This window comes from Sapajus apella, unplaced genomic scaffold, assembly GCF_009761245.1.
Source record: "Sapajus apella isolate SASKATOON/1434 unplaced genomic scaffold, GSC_monkey_1.0 scaffold10, whole genome shotgun sequence".
NCBI lineage: Eukaryota > Metazoa > Chordata > Mammalia > Primates > Cebidae > Sapajus > Sapajus apella.
The window spans coordinates 1,250,209-1,269,240 of NW_022436950.1; the positions used below are offsets into that span (position 1 = coordinate 1,250,209).

General features: G+C 50.6%; 1 protein-coding gene across 7 annotated transcripts in view; it reads left to right on the forward strand.

Annotated features, from left to right (window-relative positions):
• Positions 1–19,032, forward strand: part of HDAC4 (histone deacetylase 4) — a 341,339-nt gene that overhangs the window by 166,220 nt on the left and 156,087 nt on the right. The window lies entirely within an intron of this gene.

A 19,032-nucleotide genomic window follows, 5' to 3' on the forward strand; every position in this document is an offset into this window, starting at 1 on the left:
CCAGGCCTTTATTTCCTGATCCAGGAGAGATTTAACTACATGTCACCTTCTAAGGTCCCGTACGAGACATTTACCATCTGTTCTCTCTGAAGCCTGCTCCCTGGACACTTCATCCACATAACAAGAACCCCCCTTATCTTAATCAAACATTTCTTTATGCTGACGTCAGCTCTTCAGCCAGAATACCTTTCAGTCTGTCTAGGACGTGTGATTCCCTCACTCTACTACTTCAAGGTGTTCTGGGCCAGACCAACGTATACCTTACACGTGTTGCCTGTAGCTTCTGTCTCCCTAAGACACACAAAACCAGCGTGTAATGTGACTACCTCAGGCACCTGTTTTCAGGACCTCCAGAGGCCGTGTCCTCAGCCAGTCACTCATGTTTGGCTTAAAATCAGCCTCTTCAAATATTTTACGGAGTTTGGCTTTTTTTGTCAACATTTGAAAAATCTGAAAAGAATTCCCATGGTTTGATTCCCTTAGTTCAAACCAATCCTGAGAGTTTGTGCACTGCCCTCCGTCAGGTTGCCCTGAGGGCCGGTATGAATAGTCGGGGCTCAAAGGCCAGACGCAGGAGTCTGCCGCTGAGTGGCTTTAAAAGCCGACTGCAGTGCGGCATTATCCCCGGAGGCTGTGCATGTGTCGCCAACAGTTACCAGCAATTAGAGATGCTTTAAGACTCACATCTGGGGTGACTCAGGTCAACTGTCCCCATCACTTTATTTATTCATTTTATTGATTTATTATTTTATTTATTTCTTTATTTCGTTAGACACAGAGTCTCACTCTGTTTCCAGGCTGGAGTGCAATGGTGTGATCTCGGCCCACTGCAACCTCCACCTCCCAGGTTCAAGTGATTCTCCTGCCTCAGCCTCCCGAGTAGCTGGGACTACAGGCGCATGCCACCACGCCCAGCTAATTTTTGTATTTTTAGTAGAGATGGGGCTTCACCATGTTGGTCAGACTGGTCTCGAAATCCTGACCTCAGATGATACACCTGCCTCAGCCTCCCAAAGTGCTGGGATTACAGGTGTGAGCCACTGTGCCCGGCCCCCGTTACTTGACAGCTGAGAATAGTTTTGGACCAGGAGCTGCGCCCTGCTGCTTGCTTACTGCATTGTTCACTGGATGTGGTGTCGAGTCATCCTCAAATTCCAGTTTCCCTTGGATGGCTGAAGGCACATTACTGCTGAAGAATTTCACAAGCTATTATTTTTCAAGGCCTTTCATCCCCATGCTGCCTCCTCCACTCCTTCCCAGTCTGTCTTCCTTCTCCTCCCTGAAAACTTCAGATGGCCCCGTTTTTCTCTTAACGCTGTGTGCTTTTTGCCCCTGGAGGACAGTCGCTTCTGATTCCGTTCTCCCTGCCATCAGATCTGTGACCTACCATGAGCAGTCACATGTCAGGCTTCTCTGGAAACACAGCACCTTTCACGTGGCACATACAGACCGTATTTCCACTACATTCGCTTTGCTCCGTACTCTAACGGCGAGAGCTCCCTCTTGCCCTCCCACTTCGGGCTCCTTACTGAAAGAGGCCAGTGAAGGATGGGGTCCTGGGCCCCCCTCCCCTGCCCTGCGCTGAGTTGCTCCAGGGCCTGGGAGCCGGGCAGACCTGGGGGCAGCACCGTCCACCTGTCCCGTCTGCCGCGTGGCCTCTACAGGCTGCTCCTCCCAGTGTCCCGCAGCTCCTGGGTCCTGGACCAGGGCGCAGGGAGCGAGGGCAAGTGTCTGGCGCGGTGTCGGGCACATGGGACCATCTGTGTTCTCTTGCACTGTTGCTTCCGGCACCCTCTGGTCTGCCTGGTCCCAGGCTTGTGGCTCTGCTGCTTCCCGCAGCTGAAGCCCCATCCCTTCCACCTTCCCATCCCTTTGTGGCAGTGTCCCTAGGAGTGACTGTCTCAAGGGAAACCAAGCCAAGCGGATGCTGGGAAGCAGAACAGGAAGGCTTGAATTTCATTGAAAATGTGCCTTGAGAAGATTCCTGGTGGATGGAACCGGTTAGGAGACGTAGCAGGGGCCTGGGCCGCCCTGCAGTGGCCGCTGCCGGACCTGCAACCCACTGGACCTGGTCTGCGTGGCGGTGACTCTCAGGCAGCTGCTGAGTCAGTCACATCTGCCTTCAGAGGGCCCTGCTGGCTTTTCCTCCTGTGAGCCCCCCCCGAGGCTTAGTTGCCTGCTGTGGACAGTGCTCCTCAGCACCCCAGGCGCGCCTCCTGTCCTGCACTCCAGGGCTGCCTTCTGCTCCCGGTAACTGCCTTTGGAGGGCCTGTCTTCCCTTCTTTCTGTCTGTCTGTCTGTATTTCCCCCAGGTGCTTGTTGTGTGTCCAGCTCTGCCTTCTGTGGCCAGTCTTCCTGGCCTTTCTGGTGAGCGCAGCTGTCTGCCATCCTTTGCAGAGGGCACTGAGACTGACGGGACCTACAGGGGCATGCACGGTGCTGGCCGCCGGGGGCTGCCCGGTCCCGCTTGGCAGTGGTGTCCAGCAGGCTGCTTGGCCCCTGTGACCTCACTGGGAGGGCCGAAGGCTGGCTGCCCCCGTCCTGGGGCAGAAAGACCAGGACATCTCACATGTAGCTGGGCAGCTTGCACTGGGTCGCAGTTTTCAGTACTGTTTTGTCTCCTTCTCCAGAGGGGAGTAGTCCCTGGGCTCTGCCACCCGCATGGGGTTAGCTGGGGTGGGGCCCTGCGCTCCCTGACCAGGCCTTTCCCTCTCCTTCACCACCAGCCCTGTGCCCCGGAGGGCTGTGTGACTGAGACTGGTCTGCCCCTCCCTTGGCCCACCCGGGTGAGGGGTCAGCTTTGCTGTCTCTGACACCTTATTCACCCAGGTCCTTTCTGGCTTCAGAGTTTTATGGTTGCTCTCTCATCCCCTGCGTGTGCTGTGTTGGTGTCTTTCTAAACAATCTACACACTGTTTCAGCAGGATCTTGGAGGGAGCATGACAGCTTGATTGTGTTCATTCTGTTATCTTCGACCAGAAATGCCCCTGTAGCTCTTACATGCCACCCCATGGCTGGCGAGTGGGACCCGTGCTCCCCACGTGGCCAAGGACACTGCTTCCTGCCAGTCCTGCCCTCGAGCCTGCTGCCTCACTTTCCGGCTGGCTCCTTCCCGGTCCCTGGTGCTTGAGGCAGAAAGCCAGAAACCTTCTCCATTCTGGGTGGAAGCTAGATTGTCTGGGTGATTGCTGTATGTCACAGGGTGTTCTACCCCATTACGTTTCCTGCTGTTGCTTAGCCCCGAAGAGGTACGAAGAGCTTACTGCCTGCCCGCAGCAAGGAACACGGGTGGTAAGGAGGCAAACGGTGATTGGTTGGAGCACCACGGAGGATTGAGTGGACTGTCTGAGAACATCCTCTGGGCACTTCGAAAACTGTCCACACATCCAACACCAGACCCGGATGGGGTGGAGCTCATGACTGGTTGTTTCTCTACTTTGAGGGAAAGAGGAAGCTAAGTGGCAGTCCCTGCCGTGCCCCTGAGGTCCATGTTGATACAGAACACAGAGCAGTGTCCCTGAGGATGTCTAGGGAGGGTTCCACAGTCCCAAGTGATGATTGGGTGCGACAAAGGATTTTTTCCCACTGGGAATCTGGTTGGCTTGTGCATTCGGAGTCGTGCTGGTGGCAGAAGTATCATCCAGGAAGGAATTTTTGCATCATGACATCACTGTGCTTAAAGAGTTTTTAAATCCTTTTTCTTTTATTACCAGCTTTGTGTGCTTTATGGCTGTGGATTGTAACATGTATCCAGAGAGCCTTCGGACCTGTCAGTGGCATCTCAAAGCCGGTGCCGCTGGGACAAGGGAGAGGGCTGTTTGCTGCCCCTTGCCTGTGTTAGGTTGTTGTGGTCCAGCTGAAAGGGTGTTCCCTCTCAGCGGCCACCTTTGACCCTAATGCCATGTTTCACTGTACCAACACCACGTCCCCTACAAGAGGGACCTGCCCATTTTTTGAGGAAGGTTTCCATTTCTGGACCTCACAGCAAGATGCGCACTGTCACATGTGATGCAGAACCAAACTCAGGCTCTTTGTGTTCCCAACGGGGGCTCCAAGGGGCCATCAGAGCCAGGTGTCTGCCAGGTGAGGGCGGACCGGGTTGTCCCCCGAGTGGCAGGTATGTGGCCACAGGCAAGGGGAAGAAATTGGAGGAGGTTTCGTCAGGCGCCTGAGGAAGGGGCTGGCACTTCTTTCAGTTCTGCAGCTGTCTACTGAGCACCCAGCCCAGCCTGGGCCTCCTCGGGCGGGCTGGCCTCCCCGCTGCCTTCCTGGGCTCCATGTCCCGATCCAGAGCCGGCCAGGCTTCACCTTCCATCCAGGTGCTTCTTATCGCCCCCGTGTGGGGGCAGCCCTGCCGGCGGTGACTCTCCCGGAGACTGGTCTCTGCCTTCTGGGACCTGCTCGTGGGGTGTGTTTTCTATTTTATTAATTCCTATTCTTACCTCTATTCTCCTTTCTCTGGGTTTGCTCGAATATTCTTGTTCTTTTAGTTTGAGCATTTCACTTGTGAATTTCTAGCCTTTCTTCCTTTTGGATGCTGGAAACATTCAGGGTTCTATGCAGCGCCTCCCTTGGGGTTCAAATGGGGCTGCTTTGGGTAAGTTCTATTTTGTACTATTTAATTTGTAAAGCATATTACATTAATACTTTGTAAAGTCTTACTGTTTCTCAAGAGAGTCATTTTGAAATTTGTTTTATGGTTCCTTTTTTCTTTGAAAAAAATGAAATATTTAGAATTGTTTTTTGATTTCTGAGAGTCTGAATTTTCCAAGTCATCTTTTTTGTTATTGATTTCTGATTTACTGCATTATGGTTAGAAATTACCCAGCCTTTGAATTTTACTGAGACTTGCTTTATGGTCGGTTTTTATGAACCTTTAATATACGTTTGAGAAGAGTTTGAATTTTCTAGTTGTTGGTTGATAGATTCTAAATATGCTCATTTAGTCAAACTCACTGATTGTAAATTATCTACACTATTAGGAGATGTGAGAGGTAAGAACCGCTGTGGAGGAGAGTGAACATCAAGGACAGGGGATTCAGGAGGGTGGATTTCCGCATTAAACTCATTCGTTCATTCCTTCCTTCATTCATTTATTCACTCATTCCTTCCTTCTTTCCTTCGTTTCTTTGCTTATTCTTATTGATCGGGACTTCTAATGCCAGCCCCTGCCCTTGGCATGTGGAGTACATGTATTTGTGATTGACACAGAGACCCCTGTTTCATGGCGCCCGTGGTACCCTGGGAGGAAGGAAGGAAACTAGTAAAGGCAGCGAGTAAACAGTACAGCAGAGAAGGCGGGGCGGCGCTCGGGAACGGGGGGACTGTGATTTTACTCCCGCTGGTGAGGGCAGACCTCCTCAGAAGGTGAGCAGACTTTGCAGGCCAAAGACGTGGTCAGGAGGAGAGGGAGCGGGCTGCGCAGGAGACTCCAAAGGCCAGGGTCATCAGTGAGGCATGGCTTCTGAGTGAGATGGGGTCTCCTGGGGGTTCTGAGCAGAGAAGTGACACCATGTGACCTGTGCTGTAGAGAATGCAGTGGCCACGGGGGCAGGCATGGGAGGAGCAGTGAGACCCACCAGGGTCTGGGAGCAACCCAGGTAGCGGATGGGGCTCAGCCTGGATGGTTGGAGTGGAAATGTAGAAAATCGGACAGATTCTAGAGCTATTTGCTGTAGGTGGGATTGCCTTAGGTTGCAGGTGGGCTGTGCAAGAAGCAGAAGAGTCCAGGGTACCCTCAGGATTTTTGGCTTTAAGCATCTGCTGATGGCATTGCATTAATTCATGAAAAATGTGGGTGGAGCGGACCTTGTGCTGGATGAGGATTAGTGTGAATCTGTGCAGTGCTTTCAAAGGCTTGAGACACTGAGTGGTATGCGTTTGCGAGCCTGAGCTGAACTTGGGAGGAGCCTGCGCTGGGCGTTCGTAGCAGAAAATAACAGAAAGACCCATGGAAAGATCCAAGCCTCTCCCAGGCACTGGATCTCCTCCGCGCAAGGTCCACAAAGTAGACTTTGTTTCTTTTCCCTTTTTTTTGACAGACAGTGTTTGCTTAGTGCTAGCACACATCTTCTACCAAATCCTACCTCGTAATGTTGCTGCAGGTAACAGAGTTGGTGGCTCCAGGATCTCCACCGCCAGCAGCAAGGTCCTGCCCAAAGTGGGACTCGTGGTTGCTAATGACAGCAATGAGGAGGACACTGACGGCCACAGAGCCGCTTACCAAGGCCGCTCATCCGTCATTCAGCTAAGTAGCCTGTGTTGATTGGCATTTACTGCCCCTGGGGACATCACACAGTAGTTACTGCTTGAGGAATTGAGGCTGGGAGGCAGGAGTCGCTTTCCGACAAGCTTTCCAGGTGATTTTTCTGGACAGAAGGCTGAACCAGCCCCCTCCCTTCTGCATTTCCACCTGCCTGCTGGATGAGTCCCACCCCCAGTGACCCACAGTGCCCTGGAAGGTCTGTGGCCCACGCCGTTCTCCAGAAAGCCCAGGCAGAGTGCACCTTGCCGCCGGGAGGGCAGTCCTCAGCTCGAAGAGGCCGGCTCGTCCCAGAGGAGAGAGGCTGCCTCCTTCAGGCCTCTTCCTTGGTGCTCGCTCTTCTCCAATGCCAAGTACAAGAAATCTTTTCTAAATTTAAGTATTTCAACTGTTACTGTTAAGTAATAGTGGTTCCTGCTTTGGCCCAGCTGTTAGGTGAAACACACAGCCAAACGTTTGGAGGTTGCTAAGGAGGAAATTCTGAAATGTGTTCTTATGTAAACTTGACCTTACGTAACTGAGAAGGCAGGAACAACTGCAGTGGGGTTTGTAGGCTTCCTCGACCACTGACGCTGTTTTTAATTTTCAGAAATACATTTTTATCCATTGGGTTTAGGGTATTCGGGTGCTTTCAGGAGTCACGTGTGAGCAGGCTGGGGGACAGGCTGTGTGGTTTCAGGGAGGTGCTGGTGTTTCCGGAGGTGTAGCCGGTTTTGACTCCAGGTGACAACGCTTGCTAGCTGTGTCTCCCATCTGTGATACCCGGCTCCTCTCTGGGACCTGCTTCGGGGGTCTGTGAGAACAAAAGGAGAAAATAAAGCAAAAGCACTTTAAGTTAGTGCTCAATCCTAAAACCGGAGTTTCTGTTACTGTTTCCGTCCGGTTGTGGAGTCTCAGAATGATGCTCCAGGAGTGCCTTGTCTGCAGCATGACCATGGCAGCCTCTCAGGCAGGCGACTGTGTCCCTCAGTCATCTCCGGGGGTCCTGCCTGCGTTTAGTGGCTGCACTTCTACATGAGAACTTAAAGCACATTTCACCTTTTTTTTTTTTTTTTTTGGTATGGGGTAAGGCCTGGTTCTATTTATGGTTTTCAGGAAGTACATTTATGCACTTCTTCAAAGCCAACTTACCAACTGCATGCCAGGTTTTTATTTTCAGCTCTTGCTCAATTTGAGCTTGCAAACATTTCCAAAAGATGTTTTTTTCTTCCTGGGGATATAGCAGAAATTAGAAACATTAAAGGGATTTTCTAAAGAGCTTTAAGGATAGCTCTGAAGTAGAGAGCAGGGAAAAAGCTGAACACTTGCATTTTCATGAAATCGCAGGGCAAAAGCACACAGATGGTCCTGCCCCTCAGATAGAGCCCTGGCTGCTCCGGCCAGCACCTGGTGACTGTGCACACAGAATTCCATGAGAGTCACATCACAGGCTGCCGCCAGAGCCAGGGACATGAGGTGAGACGCTTCCGAGATGTGTCTGGCCTGGCCTTACTGTAGCACAGGGTGCCATCCCTTGGGTTGGAAGGGTCATTGGAACCCCTTTTGGCACCAGATTTACAGCCACATTTGGATTTAATGCTGGCAAGGAAGGACTTTATTTTCTGTTAGAATCAAATTTGGAATACGTTTTTGAGTAAAGCTTTCTGCATTGTTGATGCAGCTTATTACTCAGAAGAAAATAAGTGATGTGTTAAGGAAAGTTTCATTGCCTCAAAGTTCATAATAGCTTCAATAGTTTCAGCTTGTCATTTAATAGGACCTCGTGAAAGAAATACTCACCAGAAGAGAATCGCATCAAGCTGTGTGTGCATTATAAAAATCGTTTTCGTCCACGATGACTGGCTGAAAAATGAGATTTTTGAGTTTATTGTACATTCGAGGGACCCTTAAGAATGTGGACAGATGTGGAAGTAGCTGTTCTTCAGTTGAAGCCTGTGTGTGTGTGTGTGTGTCTGTGTGTGTGTGTGTGTGTGTGTCCATCCCACTCTCCACACACTTTGAGGCAAAACTGGAGGTGACTCTTGTGACACAGCTGAGTCCAGGCCTTGTGGTTAGTGCTGAGGACACAAAGATGGACATGGGTTGCCCTTCCCAGTCGGGGACAGGGTCCCCACAGCTCCTTCCGCAGCCCCGCCCTGTCTGTCCTGCTTTGCGCTTCAGTAGCCCCTGTGTGCTAACCAGATGCTCTCAGCTTCGTTGGTTGGAGCTGTGATTTTTTTCTAGAGGGTTTCCCAGAATGCTCCCAAGTCCTCCCCGACGTGGTGTCAGCCAGCACCGTGGGGGCCCCTCCTCCCACACGCAGAACCTCTGCTTTCCCCAGCAGTTTATGTCAGAGAACAAACTGGCGGCCCGTGGCCCCATCCCCTTCACTTCTGCCCTGTCATTTTTCTAAATGGTGTTCACGGGAACACTGATACCATCTGACCAGGCCCTCCTTCACGTGGAGGAGACATTTAAGGCAGCTGTGAGTGGGGAGGGTAAAGAGACACAGCGCGATGAGGCTCTGCTTTCTGTGCTTCGCTCACGGGCCACCTGTCACTGCCCGCAGAAGGAGTTATGTCCAAGGGCTGGCGGGAGGGAGAGATCTTCATGGTAAGGGATACCTTGCCGTGGTCATGACAACATGGCACCCGGGTCGGCTCCCTGGCTTTTCTGACTACAGAAAGTGGAGCCAGTGTGGACCTGACTGCAGGGCATCTGGGACCTCTCTGGACTTTCCTTGCAACTTCCTGTGAATCTGTAATTATTTTTTAAATTCACAATATTAGTGTGAAAAAACTTTAAAAACATATGACTCATTTCCCATCTGTTATCCATTTAACATTGAGATATGTCATTCCATGGGATTAGAAGTAAAGAAAAAATGACGGATGTTCGTAGATGAAGCTAAATGGCTAATGTTGATCGCTGTGGTAGCTGCACACGTGGGTGTTCACCATACTCCTCTCGCGAACTGTGTGTGTCGCTGGAGATGTCCACACCGAAAGGCTGCTCCTTCTGGCACCATCTTCTCCGAGGTCACGGTCTCCCTCTGAGACGCACAGACTGTCCGCACCTGTGGCCCTGTCCGTTCTACATAGATCAGCAATCTGCTGGATTTCCTTCATCTTTATGACCTTCTTCCTCTTTCTCATTGCACAACATAGGCTTTAATTTTCTAGTTCTCTTTCTGACTTTTTGAGTCCAATGTTTTCATTTGTTTGGATTCCTTTTTTAGTTACTTACATGAAGGTAACCATTCATTGTTCTCTGAGCTGAATTTTGGGCAGTTCCTATTTTTGATGTGTGACGTGTTCATTACTTTATAAATTTTCTTCGCTGTCACTAAAACTTGAAGTTTTTAAGAGAAGGATACTTATTTTTCCTATGTTTGGATTTTTGTTTCTCCTGGGTTGTGTTTTTTTTGGAGGCGAAGTCTCGCTCTGTCGCGATCTTGGCTCACTGCAACCTCTGCCTCCCGGGTTCAAGTGATTCTCCTGCCTCAGCCTCCCGATTAGCTGGAATTAGAGGCGCCCACCACCACACCCAGCTACTTTTTTGTATTTTTAGTAGGGCTAGAGCTTCACTGTGTTAGCCAGGATGGTCTCCATCTCCTGACCTCGTGATCCACCTGCTTCGGCCTCTCTAAGTGCTGGGATTACAGGCGTGAGCCACTGCGCCCGGCCCCTCCTGGTTTTATTTCTACTCCCGTTGCAGTGTGTTCAAGTGTTGTGGTCTGCACTATGTGTATTTGGTCATTGTGTTCTTTATGTGGCATTGGTTTTTGTAAATGTTTCATGAAGGCTTGCAGAAAAAGGCATCCACTGCTTAATGATAAGAGGTTGGAAGCACCTCTGCTGGTGGAGTATGAATTGTACTGTTCCACTCTTCCCTACGTGTCTCTCCCGTGTACGCTCTGCAGTGAGTGTGCAAGGCAAGTTCATATCTAGGGCTGAGCACGGGCTTCTGTCTGGTGCGTGGTTTTCTGCATTCTGTGTGTTCTGTGCTTTCACTCCAAGGCACATGCTGTACCTTAGGCACTGACATCCTCTTTGTAGACTGTATGCTTTATACTTAGGAAATGAGCAAATCTGTTTGATATTTAGTATTGGATTCCATCTTTGTGATATTGGTATCTTGATTGCATCTTTCAGTCTGTTTCTCTTTGCCTGTTGGGGCTTAATCGGAACCTTTTACTTGAGATTCATTTTTAATACAGTGGTTGTTCAGTTCTGTTTTTTATCTAATCTGATAATTTTTATGAGACTGTGTTATTTATGTATGTTGATAAAATGGACATATTTGTTCTAAGATTTTCATTCAATTTTATGTTCTGTTTTCTGTTTTGTTTTATTTTTGAGACAGGGTCTCATTCTGTCACCCAGGCTAGAGTACAGTGGTGCATTCATGGCTCAGGCAGCCTCGACCAACCAGGCTCAAGCAGTCATCCCGCCTCAGCCTTCTGAGTAGCTGGAACTACAGGCACGTGTCACCACTGCTGGCTAATTTTTAAATTTTTTTGTAGAGATGGGGGTCTTACGATATTCTTCAGACTGGTCTCAAATTCCTGGCCTCAAGTGATTCTCCTCCCACCTTAGCCTCCCAAAGCGCTGTGATTACAGGTGTGAGCGACGGTGCCCAAACGTATTTTCTGTTGTTAATGCTTCCTGTTTAGTTTTGTATTTGACTTACTGTACGTGGGGTTTCTTGGCGTCTTTGGTCTAGTATATGTGGTTTCTTTTCCTTCTGGTGATTTGGGAGGCCGTGTCCCCTTTTTAGTTCCTATTGTGAGAACTCTTAGAAGCTCATACCTTTTCCCTAAACTGTGGTTTCCTGTTGGGGCACCTCCACATGGTGTATGCTGCCGTCCCTGTGAGAGAGGAAGCCGTCAGCACAGACACCTTCTGCGGCTCTTTTCTCTGACTTTCTGACTTTGTTACTTACAGTGTTACTTTTAGTTTTGTTGATTCTCTTTATAACAAATACATGGTATATTTAGGCTGCCATGTATCAGGTTACTAGCCTGAAAATGGTCATTGATTCTATCACTGAGAAAAACGAGAAAACAAATGCGCTAAGTTTCTTCCCCCAAATTTAGTCTGGTCACCATTTCCATTTAAAATGCTGGGAATTCTAAGTTAACCACTAGGTTTTGGAAAGTTGGGTTTGAAGGTGTGGTTGCTTGTTGTTGTCTACCATGAAGGGGAGTAGGAGGGCCTCTTGCTTTCCGAGAGCGATGCTGCCAGCTCCCAGATACCCTGCTCCCACCTGTTCCGTGTTCAGGCCCTGCCACCAGTGGGTCCCCCGAGGATCCCTGTGGAGGTGTGTCCTCCCGCGCCCACCCTGAGGCCCAGTGCCTGCAGCCTGCTGTGCCCAGTGTGTGAGGATGTCTGCAAGGCAGTCCTCCATCTGCCAAGGAGCCTCCCTTTCCATAAAGAGAGCTGTAAGGGGACCGCTCTTGGGGTTCGGGTTACACTGGGGAAGGGAAAGTCGCGTGAATGCTGTAACCTGTCATTTGCTACTTACCTCATGCTGTGTCATTTAGAAATTGTTGAGAATGGTCCAAGGTAGCCCAGTCAGCCTCCTTCCTGTGCAGGCTCCTAAGTTGCCAAGAAAGACGACTGAGCCCAGCGGGTGAGACCCCAGAGCGACCCCTTCTCACCAGACTCCTGTCCCGGCACGGGGAGGGGCAAGACACACACGCTTCCCAGTTGGTCGGCCCTGTCCCTGGGGACCGAGTCACCACAGGAGGAAGGAGTGCAACGGGGCAGAGTGAAGGCAGAGGGTCTGCAGGTGGAGCCTCACCCAGGGAAGGAGGCTGTGTTCCTGGAAGGGCATTTGGTTCAAAAGGAAAGGCTCAAATGTTCATACCATGAATGTTCAGCACCACATGAAGTTAGAAAACGTAATTAAATAAAGCCTTCCCTTCTCCGGCAGGTTTTTGTTGTTAGTGGTCTGCACAGCAGGTGTGGACAGTGGGCACCTGTGTCCCCAGGTGTCCTGAGAGGGCAGGGTCAGGGCTGGGAAGGCGTCCTCCTCATCCTCCTCCTCATCCCTGGTTGTCTTCAAGGGCGGAAGATGAGAAGACCAGCTTTTGGTGCCAATGTTTTTTTGAGACTTTTTTCTTTTCTTTTCTTTTTTTCTCTGGAAAGACATGTGAGAACATCTCATTTTTGTTCTTGAATGAAATCTTGCACATAAATACTACATATATATGTACATATGTGAGTATGAGTGAATGTGTGTGTGTGTGTGTGTGTGTGTGTGTGTGTGTATACAAACGTGCATTTTTATATTCATTGACGTGGAAAGTGTTCGCAGTGATTGCTAGGAGAAAGCATGCATAATATGGTCCTAATTAAAATGTAAAAGCTATATGAAATGTAAGCCTGCGTACACATATATGCCGAAGAGTTTAGATATTTGATTTTTTAAACAAATTAGGGTTTAGTGTGTTAAAAGTACGTATTATTTTAAAATAAATTTGGGTGCTTTATATGAATATATCATAACTTTTATGAGTCGAGCCAAAGGTGCAAATATTTACTCGGGGACTTTAACATGCATTATCAAACTGCCTTCCAGAAAGGTTGCCCCACTCATTATTGATTCAGGGTGACTTTTTAGGAACCAAGATCCGCAGACCCCTGATGCCTGTGCCGAGCTGATGACGGCCCCCTCTGGGAGCCCAGGCAGCTTTGCCAGTCCACACAGGATTCCTTGTTTTGAAGTTTTTGTGTCTTGTTTCTGTTTTGGTTGGTGGGGAAGGGCTGTCTGCCTCCTGGAGATGAGAGACAGGTCTGGGGTTTCCTGCTGGGGTGTCTCTTCATGCTGCCGCCATTCGCCATTCGTGTTGTTGACCAGAGAAGAGAGGCAGAGTCCAGGTGGGTAGAACTCCATCTCCCTGCGCCTTGAGCTGCCCCGTCCTGAGCCCTCACCCGCTCCAGTTGCGGGGAGATTGGCCCTGGTCTTTGGTGCTCTCCCTGCTGCCTCCAGGTGAGGTGAAGGAGGAGGGTGCTTTAGCCTGCGGTAGCCCAGGTTTCTGGAGTGTGTGCCCGGCTTCTCTGGGCTCCCAGCAACCAGCCCCTGGTTCTGTGTCACCAGTGACTCCCTGTTGCCAGCTTTCGTGCCTGGTCTCAGCCCTCGTCCCGTGCTGCCCTCACTGATGCTGACTTGGTGGAAGCGCCTCCTCACCGCCCCACGTGCTCCTGGTACCTCCCCTGCCCTGGCCACCTGTCCTCCGGCACCTTGGCAGGCTTTTCTCATCTCTCTGACTTTGTCACACCCGAGTGCCTCGGTGCATGTCTTTGGGTCATTCCCTTGGTGATCTCATTGGCCTCATCCCATCAAATCATAGATCACAACACCACCTTCAGGCTGCCACTCAAATGTCTGGCTCCAGCCGAGATCTCACCTGCCTTCCGGGTCCTAGAGCCTACCTGCCCTAGACCTCCAGCTGCGTATTCTCAGATTCAGCTAGTTTGAAAGCGGGCTCCTGATGCCTGCAAACCTGCTTCTCCTGCAGCCACCCCCACTCAGGCTACCTCCAGGCTCAGCATCCCAAGAGTCCCCTTGGCTCCTGTTTCTCTCCAGCCCCACGCATGGCCTGTCAGCCAGTGCCAGCAGCTGCCTGTTAAAGTGTGTGCAGAGGGAGGGGTCGCAGCCAAGTGTGAACATGTTCTAAAACTTGGTAAATCTACTAAAAGATTGTTGAATTGTACATTTGAGAAGAGCGGAGTGTAAAATATACCTTCCTAAAGCTTTCAGCACGTGTGCTGAGCCTGGCCACTGCTCATAGCTCCAGCACGGTTGTGCGTGGCAAGCCACAGGTGTCACCCACCTGGCTGTTGAAGGGGCCTCGTCACCTGTCCCCTAGTCTGTCCTTGCCCCTCTGGTCTGCTCTCGACCAAGGAGCCAGAGTGTAGTTGACAGAATAATGGAACCCCCCAAATGTCTGCCAGCTCATCCTCAGCCCCTGTGACTGTGTAACCTCAGGCGGCCACAGGAGCTCTGCTGATGGGGTTATTACCACTCTGGAGATGAGGAGGTTGTCCTGGATGATCAGGGTGGGCCCTTTGTCTTCATGAGGGGTTTTTCTTTTTTGAGATGGGTTTTCACTCTTGTCACCCAGGCTGGAGTGCAGTGGCATGATCTCTATTCACTGCAGCCTCTGCCTCCCAGGTTTCAGTGATTCTCCTGCCTCAGCCTCCCAAGTAGCCGGAATTACAGGCTAATTTTTGTATCTTTAGTAGAGACAGGGTTTCACCAGGCCGGTCTCGAACTCCTGACCTCAGGTGATCCACCCATCTTGGCCTCCCATATTGCTGGAATTACAGGCATGAGCCACCGCGCCCGGCCCACAAGGGTTCTTTAAAGAAGAAATCAAGAGGATTGGAGCAGAGGAGGTGTGCAGACAGAGCAGAGGCAGAGCCATGCACGTGTTGGCGCTGCGGAGAGAAGGGACACGGCAGCCTCCAGCAGCTGGAGAAGGCCCGGAGCGGGTGCTCCCTGGAGCCTGCAGAAGCAGCGCAGCCTGCTGGCGCTTGGACTTCAGCCCCGTGAACCCATGTCAGGCTCTGGCCTCCGGAACTGAATGATAAACATATGTCGTTTCAAGCCACTGAGTTTATAGCAATGTGTCACATGCATCAAACACAAAAAGCTAATACCCAGCGTAAGCCTGTCAACTTTATGTCAGCCACTCTCAGCTTTTCACTCCTATCTGTGTGACCTAGGCAGGTTTCTCTAACTCTGCGCCTCAGTTTTCCTCATCTGTGAAGTGGGGACTATCAGGTGTTTTGGGACGTGCTTTGCATAGCTTTCTGCTTTTTTGTGGGTCTCCCTCAGCTGTGCCCTCATGGAAGGCAGGCCTGGCCTGGCGCACTGCAAGTGTCCCAGGGAGCTGCAGATGAAGTCTCGGCTCTGTCCCTGTCAGGCAGCGTGTGTCCCATGCTTTTATTTCAGTGTGTGCTGAATGTGGGCTGTCCTCTGCCTCTCCCCTTGGTTCTTCTCCCCTGGGCACCCTGGGTTTTCCAGCGTAAGCATGCCGGGAGTTCTGTTGCTGGAGTTGGGTCATGGCTCAGGCCGCCCTCCGAGCTGGAGAGACAAGTAGCTGGTGTGACATGTGGACACAGGCTTTTTGGGATAGACAGTAGATGGGCCTCAGAACCCGAGTGGATTCCAGATGCAGCAGCAACTGTAGCAGGGTTGTTTGTGAACGTGTAGGACCAGAAGTTTCTTCTGGAGAGCTCGATCCTCCAGTGAGTGGTTGAACTTGAGTAGCAGGCTTCAGTGAGCAGGGATGAAGGGCCCGGCACCTCCTGACGGCTGTTACCGAGCGCCTTCATGTTCAGCTTCCACCACCGCTGAGTCTTCAGTGTTCCTGCCAGGAGCAGCATCTGTCCTTGTGGCTATGGCCCCGCGCACCACTGCCTGGCCCCTGCTTTGCTGTTATGGGACTGGCCAGCTGTGCCAGGCCCTCCTCCTCCTCACTCTTGCCCTTCCCTCCAGCGTCATGGCCGCCTCATGTTTCTGAAACAGCTCTGGGTACTGGAAGTACCAGAGAGAGCAACCCAGACGCCACACCTCCTCTGGCTTTGCATTTTCCTGGGTGATTGCCGGGAGGGGCAGAGAGTAAACAAGTGAGCAAGTCAACAGGCTGGAACCCACGTGGGTGCAGAGGCCAGAGGGCGCTTTGGCTTTGGTCTGCTTTTCTCTTTTTCAAAATAGAGTCTTTCCCAAATATTTGGTGATCCTGGCTGGCCAGCATCTGAGTGTGTCTCTAACAAGCCGGGTGGGGCATACTGACTGCTCGTTACTGGCCAGGCAGCAGGCAGGGACCCGAGCACTTCCCAGCGGCACTGGATGCCACTCCCTGTTGCTCTGTTCTCTCAGCCCAGAGAGGGCCCTCTGAGCTCCTCCCTGAAGTCCCGGCCTGGACCCCACAGCCTCGCCCCCTGGCATGGCAGCTCTCACTGCTGCTGTTTACTGCCTGTGCTGGCCTTCCTGCCCTCAGCCTGATACCACCGAGCCTGGGAATTCTGGGGGAATGGGCATGGTCCCTGCATGGGGGGCAGAGGGGATGAAAGGTCACATGCTGTTGACAGCTCAGCCTTCCCAGGGCCATTCTGGCCTTCAGACCAGCCTGGCTTCGGCTCTCTGATCAGCCAGCTCCCAACTGGCTTCCAGAATTCTGTGGCTGCTGTCTGCTTGTGGGATCTGTGTTTTTGGAGAGAATATCTTCTTTCCTTTCTTTTTTCCTGCTTTTAGAATGGGGTTGAGGGAGTAGGGTCAGTGTCCTAGCCTGTGTTCTTGACAGGAAACAATTCTTTAAATGTCGAGCTGGAAATGCCCCCCCCCCCCACACCCCCAGCTCAGCCAGAAGGCCGTGGGTAGAAAGACCCTTTCAACCAAGCCTCACAATTAAGGTTAGCGATGATTTTGGCTCTTACGAATACTCTAGAAACCTAAAGCATCCCAGTTCACATGACTTGTATCCCTTTCTTTGTAAAAATGCTTCTCATTGGGCTTGCAGATTAAAATTTTAGTGAGACAAATAGTCCTCTTCCCAGCCTTCCCGTCACTCATGTTAAAGAAAGTGGAGTCTTTAGGAGCGTTCTTCATATGTAAGGGATCCTTTCTAAGAAGGGACCCTGCACTTCCTATGAAACAGTCAGCTCAGGAGAATGGAACCTTGTACCTCTGCGCCTGCAGAGCATGCGACTGCTCTCCAGGAAGCCCCTTTGTGGCGAGTGTTGCCACTGCCTCTGGTTTGTTTGCTTGTGGCTTACTTTTGAAAGCAAATGCTTGATCAGTGATAGCAGTCCTTGAAGACATTTTAAGATGCTGGATTCTGGGGAATAGGTTATATGGCCTAAGAATGTCTGACAGCTCAGCGAATGCAAAGTGGGAAAGACACTGCCTGGGTTTCCAGCTGTGTCTGCAGCCTCAGCTTTTGAACCACTGGGTTTAGAAACCACAGTCCTTGCTTCACACTGAGTCCCAAGCATTGGAGCCTGGTGTTGGCTGTCTGCCTGTCTTTCGAGTTAAGCCAAGTGAGGTGAGAAACTGGTGGAAGGACAATTTCAAACGCAGATTCCTTTGATGTTTCTTTTATCTCAAGATAAAACTCAGTGCTGTGGATTTCTTCATCCTCATTTGACAACCCAGTCAAGATGCGTGCAGGGGCCTGGACCACCCTGGGGACCATCACCGTTAGCAACCCGGACTTCCAGCCCCCAGGAGAGGCACAGGGCAGGCTCTCAGGAAGGGCAGAGCCTAATTCTTTCCAGTGTTCTAGAAGCTGCCTTTTATACTGTTTAGTGATTTTGTATTGTGAGAGCAACAATTCTGTTTATACTATTAAAAAAAAATAGGATGAAAGAAATATATTTTCTTCTGTCAGACATTTTTTTTTAAATTAATTTTGAATAGGTCCATTTAAAATGGAGTGCAAGTGAATTTTTTTGCGCGAAAGTGATTTTAGATGCATAAAATCTGGGTGATTTTATCATGCAGTCATGCTTCTGATTTGCTAAGATTGTTTCATTGTCCAAGAAAGCAGGGCAAGCCACCGTCCACCTTCTTTTAGGATGGTGTGTGTAAAGGACCCTCTGTGTTTGTGGAGTGTGTTTTAAAGGTTCTGTGCTCAGGTTCTTGCTGTAAATCCTCTCCAAGGGTATGCCAGTGAAGGAATGAATAGTGCCCTTTCTTGCTGGTCCCTGGACAGTGCCACAGGAGCCGGTTGGTTTTCACTGGAGAGGGTTCTGGCCTCTGCCGCATTCAGGCGCAGGCACATCCCAAGCAGTCATCGTATAAATGTTCTTATCGCACCTGTTGAGGGTACTCTGTCACCAGGAAGTCAGGGTGGTAGGATTTCATGCTGTCACTCTGTCCCCTAAGCTGGCATTTCATCCTTTATTATAACAGAAAGGGGACCTTGTGTCACAGATGAAACACAGCTAATGGGAGTGGCTGGACATTTCCCTGTGCGGGTTTAAGCTGGGCGAGCCTCCCAAGCCCTTGTGCTCACAGCAGGTAGGAAATGCACACATTTGCAGTAAAGCCACTCACAACTCCCAAAAACGCAACATTGAGAATAGGATTTGTCACTGAGTTACTTTCTTTAAGAAACTAGTTTTGCTGTAAAGTATGCTTCCTCCATCAGCATATGGTCTGGATCTGCTTTTCCAAGCCTTGCAAAATGGAAATCATACTGACATGGTGCTCTGCAGGTTGCTCTTATTTTTTTATTTTTTAAACTCAGTGTTGTTTCTAAGATTTGTTTACGTCATTCCACGTGGCTGGGGTTCGTTCACTTTCACTGCTAGATAGAGTTCCGCATTCTCAGTATTCCAGCGTTTATCTGTTGCCCGCTGATGGCATTTGGGCCGTTGCAGTTAACGCTGTGATCATGAATATCCCTGTACCATTCTCCTTGTGTAGCCGTGCAGGAATTTTTCAGGGGTGACTGTACCAAGAAGAGGACCCATTGCTGGGTCACGAAAGCAAGAGTGGCCTGACTGTGAGAAAGCCACTGTTCTAGAAGCCTCCCTGTCATTCATGCTGTTGCTCCCACACTCCTGCTCCCTGCCTCTTCACCTGGAGTTGGGCTGGTGGTGTGAAGTGGGGTCTCCAGGGCCCTGATTTTTTTCTCTGCGCTCACTAACGTGGTCCAGCACTTGATCCTTGTCTCCCCTGCCGTCGGGGTCCTTCTGTGAGAAGCCCATTCACACATACTGCTGTTCTTTGGAATCCTCTCCTTCTGACGGCTTTATCCTCTGAGATTCGGT